Genomic DNA, 11,871 nt, shown 5'->3' with positions numbered 1-11,871 from the left:
CCGTCTCTCCCTTGCTCCTGTCTGCAGGAATGAATCAGACATAGGAGACCAAACAAGATTTTCAACCCATTGCTTTTGATTAAGTGACTTAACACAGAGGTCTGCGGCCCGGCAATATCACTAATGGTCCGAAGAAAGAGAGATAGCGTGTTTGGGGGGGAAATAGAGAGAGGCAGAGAGGTAGGATGAGAGAGAGGGGGGGGGGAGAGAAACAGATGAAGGCTAAATCTCTCACAAGTAGTCCCATTATCTCTGTCTAAAGAAGAAAGTGATTATGAACTTAAAAGGAGCTTTGAGCTCATACCTTTCTCCCTAGCAAGTTTAGTTGGAGAATTATGACTAAGCCGGATTTAAATTCATGCAAAAAGCCTTCTTGCAGAGAGGAGACACAAAGGACGAAGCCTTCTGTCTTTCGGAGAGAGCATAAAAATTTGAACAATCTTGACATTATGGTATGAGCTTCGACGTTGTGAATTTTTGCCATTATTTTATTCACGTGCTAGAGCATGGGTCCATAGGGATGATCTAAGTAGGAATCACTAATAATACTTATTTAACCAGAACACATGAACCTCAACATTTGTATATATCTACGTCTATTTTGTATTTATTATAATTGTATTATAATTTTATTTATTTGTTGTATTTTCTTTTTTAATGTGTCTTAATTTGCTTTAATTTATTTTCATGAATATTACATTAATCTCGTTTTATTTTTGTGCAAGAAATCAGTGCAGAAATTTATAAAAATGGGGGATTTTTTTTTTTAATTCCCTGTTATGGTTGGTGGTTTTGCAAGCAGATAGTTAATTCTCAAAATGTTGCTTTTATGGAAATGCTAACATATGTCGCTACTTATCTGATTTCCTACAGGATATCAAAACAATTTGGAGCATGATCTCTGCGATGAAAGGATATACTTAAAACACTGAAAATACATTTTTATAATCATTTCTTAACAGGAGATTTGTTGGGATGAGTGGATGAAAAAAGAATCAGTTTTTCCTCTTTATGTGTGTCATTAAAACAAATGAAACGTACTTGTTTACGAAGGGATGAGGTCAACAGTTGCCCTCCACATACTGAATTTATTATCTTCGTAAACTTTTGTGCATTTCATTGGGATTTTATGTGAAGGTTCTGTGGTTCACAAATAAAAATCTAAATACTGTATTTTTCGGACTATAAGTTGCTCCAGTATACAAGTCACGTCAGTCAAAAATGTGTCATAAAGAAAAATAAAAAGCATAAGTCACACTGGACTATAAGTCACATGTATTTAGAAATTTATTTCACACAATCCAAGAATAAAAACTGACATTAAATCTGGTAACAAACCTATTCAATTTCACATTTTCATCCACAACAAGCTGAATAACATGGAACATAAGGATCAAAGGAGTAAATTAGCATAACAAGCCATCAACTCCAACCGGGAAGTTTCCTGCCGGCCCATTTCAGCGTAACGTTCCATTATGCTGAAAGTTTCCAACATTACGCTGAAAGTAGATCATGAGCATAACCGTGCAACGTACTAAGCTAACAGTACGACACAGATGTTTAAGAGCCTCATAACGCTCATTTACATCAGCGAAGTTGTAAACTTCCCAGACAACATACCTACAAGCTAGCGCTAGCCGTTATTAGCTTCACGGACAGCCCAATGATGAGGTTCTGTCGCTATCTGGGTTCTCCCTTCGAGCTGCACCACACAACTCTCTGCTCCCTGAATGCAAACTGAAACAGCAAAACAACATACATGTGTTCTTTCTTTGTTGTCTATAGGCTAATGTTTCAGGAAAGGATATAGTTTTCACAAGCCTAGAGAGCCCTCTTGCAGCTATAGACGGTAACGTGTACTCCTTGGTTCGTGTTTCTTAGCATAATTTACGATTTAAATTTGATATACGTCACACCTAACTATAATCTCCAGTACCGGCCAAACTGGGAAAAACGGTGCAACTTATAGTCCGGACAATACGGTAGTTGTCTACTTTTGTATTTAGCCTCCTTTATTCTGACATCCCGTAATAAAACCTTCAGGAAATGGCTTTCAGAAGTGAAGCCGGATGAGGAAAGTGGAATAATCTCTCCTGCACTCCACAAATATGACTTTAATGGAAGAGTGACAAATGGAAGCCATTGTTAAAAGAAAGCCTTAAGAAAACCTGTTTGAAATTTGCCACAAAACATGTAGGGGACAAAGCAAAGATGTGGAGAAATGTGCTATGGTCAGGTCAGATCAGAACAAGCTTGAGCTCTATGGTCTACATACAACGTGCCATTGGAGTATGTCTTTACTCTGTTTGATCGACTAATGGCTAAACAAAATTGCCAGCCAAACTTTTAAGTAATTTTCAAAGATAATGGTCAGTGCACTCAACTCCAGACTCACAAGCAAAGTAATGGGTGCATGGTGCAGTAGAACATGTAAAATTGATAACCAGCACTCAAAATTAAAGGTAGAGTCTGCGAGTTTTCCAGAAGTTTCCCCAATTCCCTTTTTGAATTGCGCATGTCCAAGATCGTCTTAGTTGCTCTTCCGCTCCTCAGGGGGATCGCGTGAAAAAAAATCTCCCAAAGCCATTCTGGTCCTATTTGTTTCTACTGAGGCATCCTCATCTTCTCATAAACCTGTATGTTGTTTGGTTCTTGTGACTCTCAGCCATGTTCAAAGTATACAGTAAGTGCAGCAGAGCTACAATGAATGGCTAACACCGAAGCTAATTGCTAAGCTAATCATATACATAAACACTAGAAGTGCACATCCGCAGCAAGCAAGTGGAAACTAGCAAGGAATGAGCACACACACTGGCATTACGTGTTCGCGTCAGAATGATGGGCATGTAGGACAACCAATAGATAAGACAATACCCCTTATTGAGGGACAGAGGGGGATGTGGGCAGGACCAAAACTCTGACCAATCCCTGACCTTTGGACCGAACAGCAGGGATTGGTTAGAGTTTTTACAAGCCTGCATCTCCCACAGAGACCTATTTTTTTACCCTCCTTTTTTAAATACATTCAGGATGGAAGGACAATTTTACCCTGTATAACAAAAAGTGTTTTTGAACAGGATTACCAACTATAGCTTTAACGTTTCATCTTGGGCTAAAAGCAACATTTGGCTGAATGGTGTCAACCTTGCCCACATTAAAAAGTGAAGAATAATTACCAGTGTGTACTGTTTATCAACTTTTAGTAGTGTTGCACCGATACCAGTATCGGACGGGGGCCCCGATCAAGCACTAAAATGGTGGTATCGGTATCGGCAAATACCAACAAATAGGGGCACAGATACCATTTTGATGTTTGTATGTCACTTGAACGCAGCCTTCTCTCTCCCGACTAGTATTATACATGTTACATAAGTTCATGAAAGTTGCACTATTTTGGCATTTGAGAGTCAAAACTCAGGGTTTAAAAGAGATTAATAAATTATTAATTTAATTTTACTGTCTTACTGTTGCGCTACTATCATACATGTTATAATTCCACGAATGTTGCACTATTTTGGTCTGTGAGAGCCAAAAGTTTATTCAATTATTGTCACCCATTCCAGGTAGGCAATAAAAAGTTCTACTACCCTAAGTAGTATGCAGTTATTCATATATACACACACACATCAATTTCAAATAGATGGTATCGGTATGGTATTGTCATCGGCCAATACTGCAAAGTCAGGTATCGGGTATCGGTATCGGGGCCTGAAAATGGCATCGGCGCAACACTCATTTTTCAAATAATTTTGAAAAACCTGTATCCTTGTCCTCCACCTAACTATAATAGCCATACTTTGGGTTGGTATTTCCCATAAAACCTTAATAAAACACATTATTTGTGGTTGTAAAATAATAAAATGGAAAAAGTTCAATATAAATGCTTTTGCGAGGAACTATTTATTTAGTGTATCGATGGATTTGAGGTGTCACTATTTGCACCTACTAACGGGGAAATGAAGAACAGACACTACGGTCTGAACCTGAGTCTGTAACTTCTTAGCTGTTCGGTGCTTAAATATCATGTCAGACAAGGCAAGCAATGATATGAGGACTTGCAAAGTTATGTAAAAAAAAAAAGAAGAGAGCTAAAGTAATATTTAGTCCAATTATTTAAATGTTTTTTCACTTTACTGTTAAAAATTAATAAACAAAATTGATGTCTTTGTTTGTCTGCCACAATACCCAAGCGCCTAAAGCACACAAATCACATTTGATTGCCTCTTTTATACTTTTATAGTGCTACAGACTCCAGAAGTTAGATCGACTCCGATTCAAATCAGGGGGTCTAATTTACCCCGAAAAGGGGACACAGCCGTTGTTCAAGGGGTAAGTACGCAGATTCTTGACTCCATTTATTTAGTTAGTTAGGCTTTACTTACAGTTTGCTCAAAGTAAATCAAGGGACTGTGAAATGCGCACGAAATCCAACAAAGTCCACACATTACGCGCAGAATCAAGGGACGGACAAGAACTCAGCTTTGGCGCTCTGATGACGTCTTAAGGGACTCCAGTGAGAAACAAAGTGACATATGAAGACCATTACACAGACTGGCTGCTGTGAATGTCGTTGCTTAAATGAGGCAACATGGTGAAAATGAATTTGGTTTCCTAAATTTCACTGTTATTGCTTTGTGCTCTAGTCACAGTTTCCAAGAAACTAAGTATCCTCCTGGTGAGGTGTGCCTCTGAGTGAGTGAGAATGTGAGAGCTCAGGTGTTTATGTGCACCCCCCCCTCCCCCAGCCCCCCTCCCCTGCATTGATGTCTGCGTTCTTGTAGGGTTTTCTGTGAGAGTGTGTGTTATTCTCTGCACATTAGCGGTAATTATAGTCAGTAATAACCCAAACGAGAAGAGAGGGACATGCTGTGTTCAGAGCAGCAATTACAAGTTAATCAGCTACCATGTTGTTGGGAGTAATTAGGCAATGTTGTTGAAGAGGATTTAGATTTCAGATATTTACTGCTGCAGTTGTCAGAGAGGTTATGGTTAGATAGAGAAATCTCAAAAATGAGTGCAAGAACTGCTGCTGCTAGTCATATGTATTTATATTCAAACATAAATGACTTATCAACGTACATCAATATTTTTTTGTTAATTGTATTTAGAATATTTTCTTTTAATTAATTTATAAAGTTGAGCTACATGAAGTAGTCCCAGAAACCATAATAATTATAATAACCATAATTGAAGTAGAAAATATTTTCATTTGTCGCTGGAAATAGGATATTTGTCAGCAATAAACACTCTAACAAATTGGGAAATGGGAATCTCAGTCTAGCAGTTTGTCTCATATCTTTAAAAAAAAAAAAGAGGATGTGTATATTTGAGTATAAAGTGTCAGGTCTCTTAAGCAATGCAGCTCTGCTGTATTCTGCTTTGTTAAGTTAGCCGTTAACATGCTTTGGTAGTGATTGTACGTGTGAGGCCTCTAATTGTTGGGGAGGTAAGCTGCGATTCAGCTCTATGCCAAATGCCATTTAGGTTGAGATGTTAATAATGAGGCTGTGACATCAGCACACCCACCTTAATTGTATTTTGTGTTTAATGAGACCGAGGGTGTCGAGATGGAGGAAGAGGAGGAAGACGGAGCGAGAGAAAAGGAAAATAAAGCACAAAGACGGTCCGAAGGAGACAGACGAGGATCAGGCAATGACCTGTGTGATGCACAGAAGCTGTTCTGACAGCTCATTGCCCACTTCTGTCAACCCTGCGCTGTCTGAGTGTGCGCTGAGTTTTTGCACTTGTCTGTGTGCGTACACATACTTAACATACTCAGAAAATACATGATTAGTTAATGACACACTTTGAAATAACATGCTAGTCCACATTTCTAAGTGATGATTATCCTGAAGATGAATCAAAAATTTGGTTCAACTAAATGTTTGCCCACAGATGCAGCTATGCAGTTATTTAAAGTTTTTTTTAATTTATTTAATGTTTTTAAACATTTTCCCATCTAACAGATTTTTTTTCTTTTAGTTGAATTCTGCAGGATAATAATCACATTGTTTTTGTAAAGGTAAAAATATATTTTTTTAAATAAAATTCTGATGAGCATAAACAAGGAAATAAACTAGTTTTTATTGTACCTGTTTCCTGATTCATAGGTTGATTTATGTATGTTTTTGGTTACTAAATTAGAACATGTTCTATTTAACTCTGCAACAACCACTAAAAAGAATGCAATGTGTCTTTATTTTTGCGTGGTATACTTATCTCTTTAGTGCAGTCAACCCGTTCTGTTCAGTCAAACCCGTTTGCAGAAGTGTTTTTGATTTGACAGCAAGTGTTGAAATGACCTCCTAATACTGTATCTGTGATAGAGAAGGGCCGATCTGTTTTGACAGGAAGGCCAAGCGAGAGAAGGTGGAGGCAAGGAAGAGAGAGAAACCAATATGGCTTTGAATGCCTGAATGAGGTGATTGTGACATTGGATAAGATGTTGAGTTGAGTTATAATCTGTTGTGTTTCATGTGAATGATCATGATGAGAGTGATGACATGACGCCTTGAATAGGGCTGGACGAATGAGACGAGAGAAGAGATGAATGGCCATTGAGAGGTGAAGTGAGATGAGATGAGAAGATAGGAAGACAAAGAGATTTTATGACAAAAGAACTGAAGAGAAAGAAAATGATGAATTGCAGTGTGATTAGAGGAACTTGAACGAAAGAAAACTGAAAACAAAAGTGGAGATGGAAGCTGAAAATAGAAAATGAGAACCTGATTGAGGACTGAATAAGTGGATGCATGCGAAAGAACATTGTGAAATGTGAATATGTTTGAACACTTCTAAACTAAGCAAAAGTGTGGAGGAAAGCTAATACTAAATCTGAATCTTTCCTGTTCAATTAAATGCACGAAAACTAAAATGATTTGCCCTTTTCAAGGTCGTGATTGCACAAGTTCCATCGCTCTCGTTCCTGTTATGAGAATTTGATAAAAATGAGAGACTGTTTGGGAAATGCGTTTTGTTGTTGCATAAATTGGGATCATCATTTCTAAAAACCGCCTCCTCAACGAACCCACAGCACATTGAGAGGATGTGGTCGTACCCAGTAGTAATTAAGGTGGGCAGATTTAACACATTAAAGAAGATTCATCTCATGGAAGCACTGGGTGCCTGGCAGCAAGAAGGTCCTGGGTTCAAATCCTTGCCTGGGTCTTTCTGCCAGGAGAAAATACTTTCCTTTCCATGGTTGGTTCTCTCTGGGTAATCTGGCATCCTCCCGCAGTCCAGAAACATGACTGTTAGCTTAATTCGCCTCTTTAAATTTTCTTAGGAATGAGTGTATGTTTCCATGGTTGTTTGTCCTGTGTTGCCCTGTGATGGACTGGCAACCTTTCCAGGGGGTAGCATGTCTCTTGCCCAATGACCGCTAGGCAAATCCCCCTGCGACCCGGCATGGATAAGCAAATATAGACGATGGACTGATGTTATAGTGATTTCTTTATTGCTAAAAGATCAACCGATGGTATTTATAGTGCTCTGTGCTTTTTTTGAATCATAAAAGAAAGAATACATATCAACAAATATCCCAAATAATAATGGTCTTTTAAAATGTATTTATGTACTTATCTTATTTACCTAATGAATTATAAAGTATTCCACAAATAACTATTTATTAAGCAAAAATGATGTGTGGCTGCTTGGTGACACTGCTGTTAACTCAGTGGGCACTTTTTGTTTTTTATTGTAGCAGAAAATGTATTAAAATAACAATAAGAAATGTCAGAAAGATAAACAGCAAAAAAAGAACATTGGTTATAATTAGCTTTAATACTACTAAAGAAATTAATCAAATAACACTTGGACAAAATTCATCAAAACTAATTAAAACGCTGGTTCCAAACAATTTAAACTCTGCTGCAAATAATTTGAATCTCAGCCGTGTTTCTTGGGCAGGGTGCTCCAACACAGTTTATCTTTTAAAAGAGAAATAAAAAAATAAAAAATAACAATTTAGTTTTGCCCTGGGACAACAACTAATAAAAAAGATAGCAATAATTTTGGTCATGACGTGTAAGAACATTAGAGGACGCTGTTCAAGTCTGGGGCCTCCTGTCTGGCAGGGAAGTGAGGCGAAACTGCAGAAGTCTGATTGTAAACATTATTGAAACAATGATGGCGCCGTTCGTGTTGGTAATTAATTATCCTGATTGATTCTGACCGGAGCTGGTTTTTGAGTGGCATTTCATCATGATGTTCTTTACTTAACACCCCCTCTTTGCACTAATCAGGCAACAATTAAAACAGCCATTTGCATCAAGGCAGATGGAAAAAAAAACAGAAAAGAGCAGGGGTTACTCTGGGCATGGGGGAAAAAAACAACATGACTACATTTATGGTGTTTGTGGCTGTATGCAAAGGTACACAACTTGCAGAAAACACAACACAGGAATGGGTTAGAGTGACCTGCAAAAGCAATTGTGCCCCTTAAGCCACGTTATATTATGTTACAGCTACAACTTTTTCTACTCGGACTCCTTTAAACTCCTCCACAACTTCATCTCTGAACTGTCCTGTCTGTAGTGTCAATTCCTCTCTGTTAAACATCTAAGGCTTTCATACCTCAACTGTACGTATAACGGCGATGAATTGCAAACAGGCGTGCTCTATTTACTAATTAGCTGGCCCCTAAAGACAATTTGTCTTTTATTAACGGGTGCCAGCAAAGGGAGTTGAATACAAGTGCATATCAACCTTTTAAAATGTTTATTTGTAAAAAATTTAAAATATGCTGAAAGCTATGAATAGTTTACTATGCCGCTTCATAATGACGAGCTGCTGTGTGTGTTCTTCTATCGCATTCAAATTTCCAATGAAATACATTGAAGTTTGCGGTTCTGACACGACAAAACGTGCAAAAGTTAAAGGGGTTCAAATAGTTTTCCGAGGCACTGTAAGTTTATACGCTTTGTGCTGCCTTGCTGATTTATGGGAAGTGTGACTGTCGGTTCCATGACCCTGCGACGGTACTTCATGTCCGACCCGTTGCGTGTGATATCCCCACACACACACACACACACACACGCATGCACACACACAGGGGCCCACCATCACTCGTCGGAATATGAGTTGCCACGCCGAAGAGGGTGGCGGGGTCGCAGAGTGAGGGGGTCCACAGGCTGTCCTTGGGGCTGATTGGCTGAGAGTTGTCAAACAATCACAATGGTGGTGAGCAGGGGGCCTCTCTCCCCCGTAAAATCAATTTCAATCAACGTGGAGACGCAATATTATCAAATGTCAAGTCCACCGCGGCCCTCAGCCCTATGCTGCGGCAAAAAATTATTCCTGACAGCCACTTGGCGACTTAATTAAGTGCAACAAAAAGGGGACAAGAGGAGAAAAGGAGAAGAGGCGGCATTGAAAGAGACTGAAGGGGGAGGGCAGCAAAAGATGTGTGTGTGTGTGTGGGGGGGGATTACGAGTAAAAACATCTCAATTGGTCAGTTGGTCTTTTTGTCTGGTTGACTGATCATATTGACATGTCCTCAGAATGATAGTCTCGCTGGGGAGTGGTCAGGGGGAAGGGACAAGGCTGGATGGAAGGAGGAGGAAGGGCGGAGGAAGGAAGGAAGGGAGCACTCAGTGAAAGAGCAGCGGGATGGAATCAAGTGGGAAAGAAAGTTGAGTCTGGGCCAAATAAGGATAAGACGAAAAAGACAGGCGGTAGAGACACCAGGCAAAAACCATTACTTGGTATTGCTGTAGGTGATGAATGTAAATCACGTTCCATTCAACCCTCCCTGTTTATCATATTTGCTTCTTATCCATCAGCCCATCCAGACTCCAGAGGCCTCTATGGATACTTAAAGTCAGAAATAAAAAAACTTTCTTCTTACAACACTCATCTGTGGAGCAACTTTTCTGCCTGAGGGCAGCTGAGAGTTTGGATGTTTTTTTAAAAACTAACTAAAGACATTTCTATTTAGTTAGCTTTCAGTTGAAGTCAATAATGATAATCAACTTGTGTTTTATTATTTCATTTCACTTTTATTTACAAATGTTCATTCGTATCACTTTTGGCAATTCTATCCAGTGGCCGAGAAGTATGATGAAAGCTTATTAGGTGCGTTCACTCCATCAGAAATACAACTGCGCTTTTATGTTCAAAGAAAAGTAGGAGAAAACGGTAAACACCTGTTGATTTCAAATCCTGAATTAGAATAGTTTTCAACTAAGAGGTGCTTTTATTTTTTAAATATTTTGTTTTTGTAAGACAAAGTTAAGAACTAATAATCTTTGTGTTTAAATATACTGCTCAAAAATTTAAGGAACACTGAAATCTAAATTTGACAAAGAATCATGCTGGACCTCCATACTTGTATAGAATGGGTAATGTGTTAGGAACAGAATAATGCTACATTTGAATAAAAGGATCATTATCTACGCACTAAGGGCTTAGTCAGAAGCCCCAGAGCAAATTAAACTAAAAACTGCAGCAGCAGGCCGGTCCAAATTCTTATAACATCGTCAACAAGTCGTCAAAATGGTACTCAGTAGTTTGTGTGGCTTCCACCTGCTTGTATGCATGCCTGACAACATTGGAGGATGCTCCGTAGGAGATGACGGATGGTATCCTGGGCTGTCTCCTCCCAGAAGCTGACCAGGCCATTACTGAGCTCCAGGATAGTGTGAGGTACAACATGGTTGCATCGGATGGAGCCAAACATGATGTCCTACAGATGTTCTGGTGGATTTAAGTCAGTGGAGAGTGGAAGCCAATAGTATCAGCTTCTTATCCTCCAAGAACTGCCTGCTTCCTCTTGCCACATCAGGCTGGACAACTCATGCACCAGGAGGAACCCCTCTGTGTGGCCCACCACAGCTTCTCCAAACTCTTTTACTTATGTCACACAAGCTCAGATTGGACCTGCTTTCATCTGTAAAAAGAACAGGGCGCCAGTGCCATTGTTTGACAAATGCCAGTTGAACTCCACGGTGCTGGGCAGTGAACATATGGCGTCCAGAGGACGTCGGGTCCCCAGGCCCGCCTAGTGAAGTCTGTTTCCAATGGTTTGGACAGATATATTCATTCAAATGGCTCTGGCTGTACTAAACCTTGCACAAAGGAGCAGATACCGGTCCTCCTGATGGGTTATGGACCTCCGACTGCTCTCTACAGCTCTCCTAGAGTAGCTGCCTATCTCTGGGAATCTCCTCCACGCTCCTGAGACTGTGCTGAGAGACCAGTAAAAACCTCTGGCAATGCCATGTATTGCTGTGCCATCCTGTGTGTTAACCTCAATAGGGTCCAGGTATTGCCTCTTGCTACTGCAAAACTACTGGAAAGCTGTCAAAAATAGAGGGGAAAAATGCACTTGTTATTTTCAATAACATCAAAAGAGGCGATACTGATGACGACCCCCTCTACTATTTAACTGACCAGATCAATTTTCCAGAAGTTTAACTGACTGATACTATACTATAATTAAAACATTGTTCTTTTATTTTGTAGATAGAATAGAATAATCCTTTTTTTTTCAACAGTGTAGAAAGTCAGAAGTATCAGCAGCAGGGGGTACGAGCAAATGTTACAACAGAAGAAAAATAGTGTACAGTTATAAAAAATGTGTTTACTCGATTAGATTAAATGAAATGTGCAACTGAATAGGATGACTTGAAACTGTACAATATATGCATTTGTCTATAACAAACAGCAACAGACCATCTACAAAAAACGAAGGGAAAAAACTGTAATTTACAGAGGCATTGTGAACAACTTATTGAGAGAAGTGATGGTTATAAAATCTAACAGCTGCTGAGAGGAAGGATCTGCAATAACTCTCCATTGTGCATTTAGGATGCATCCGTCTGTCATTGTTGTCAAGTCTAAATAGAAAAATGTTTCAAAGGGATTATAAA

The sequence above is a fragment of the Fundulus heteroclitus genome, chromosome 8 (assembly GCF_011125445.2).
Source record: "Fundulus heteroclitus isolate FHET01 chromosome 8, MU-UCD_Fhet_4.1, whole genome shotgun sequence".
NCBI classification, from domain to species: Eukaryota; Metazoa; Chordata; class Actinopteri; order Cyprinodontiformes; family Fundulidae; genus Fundulus; species Fundulus heteroclitus.
This window is presented reverse-complemented; position numbering follows the sequence as displayed.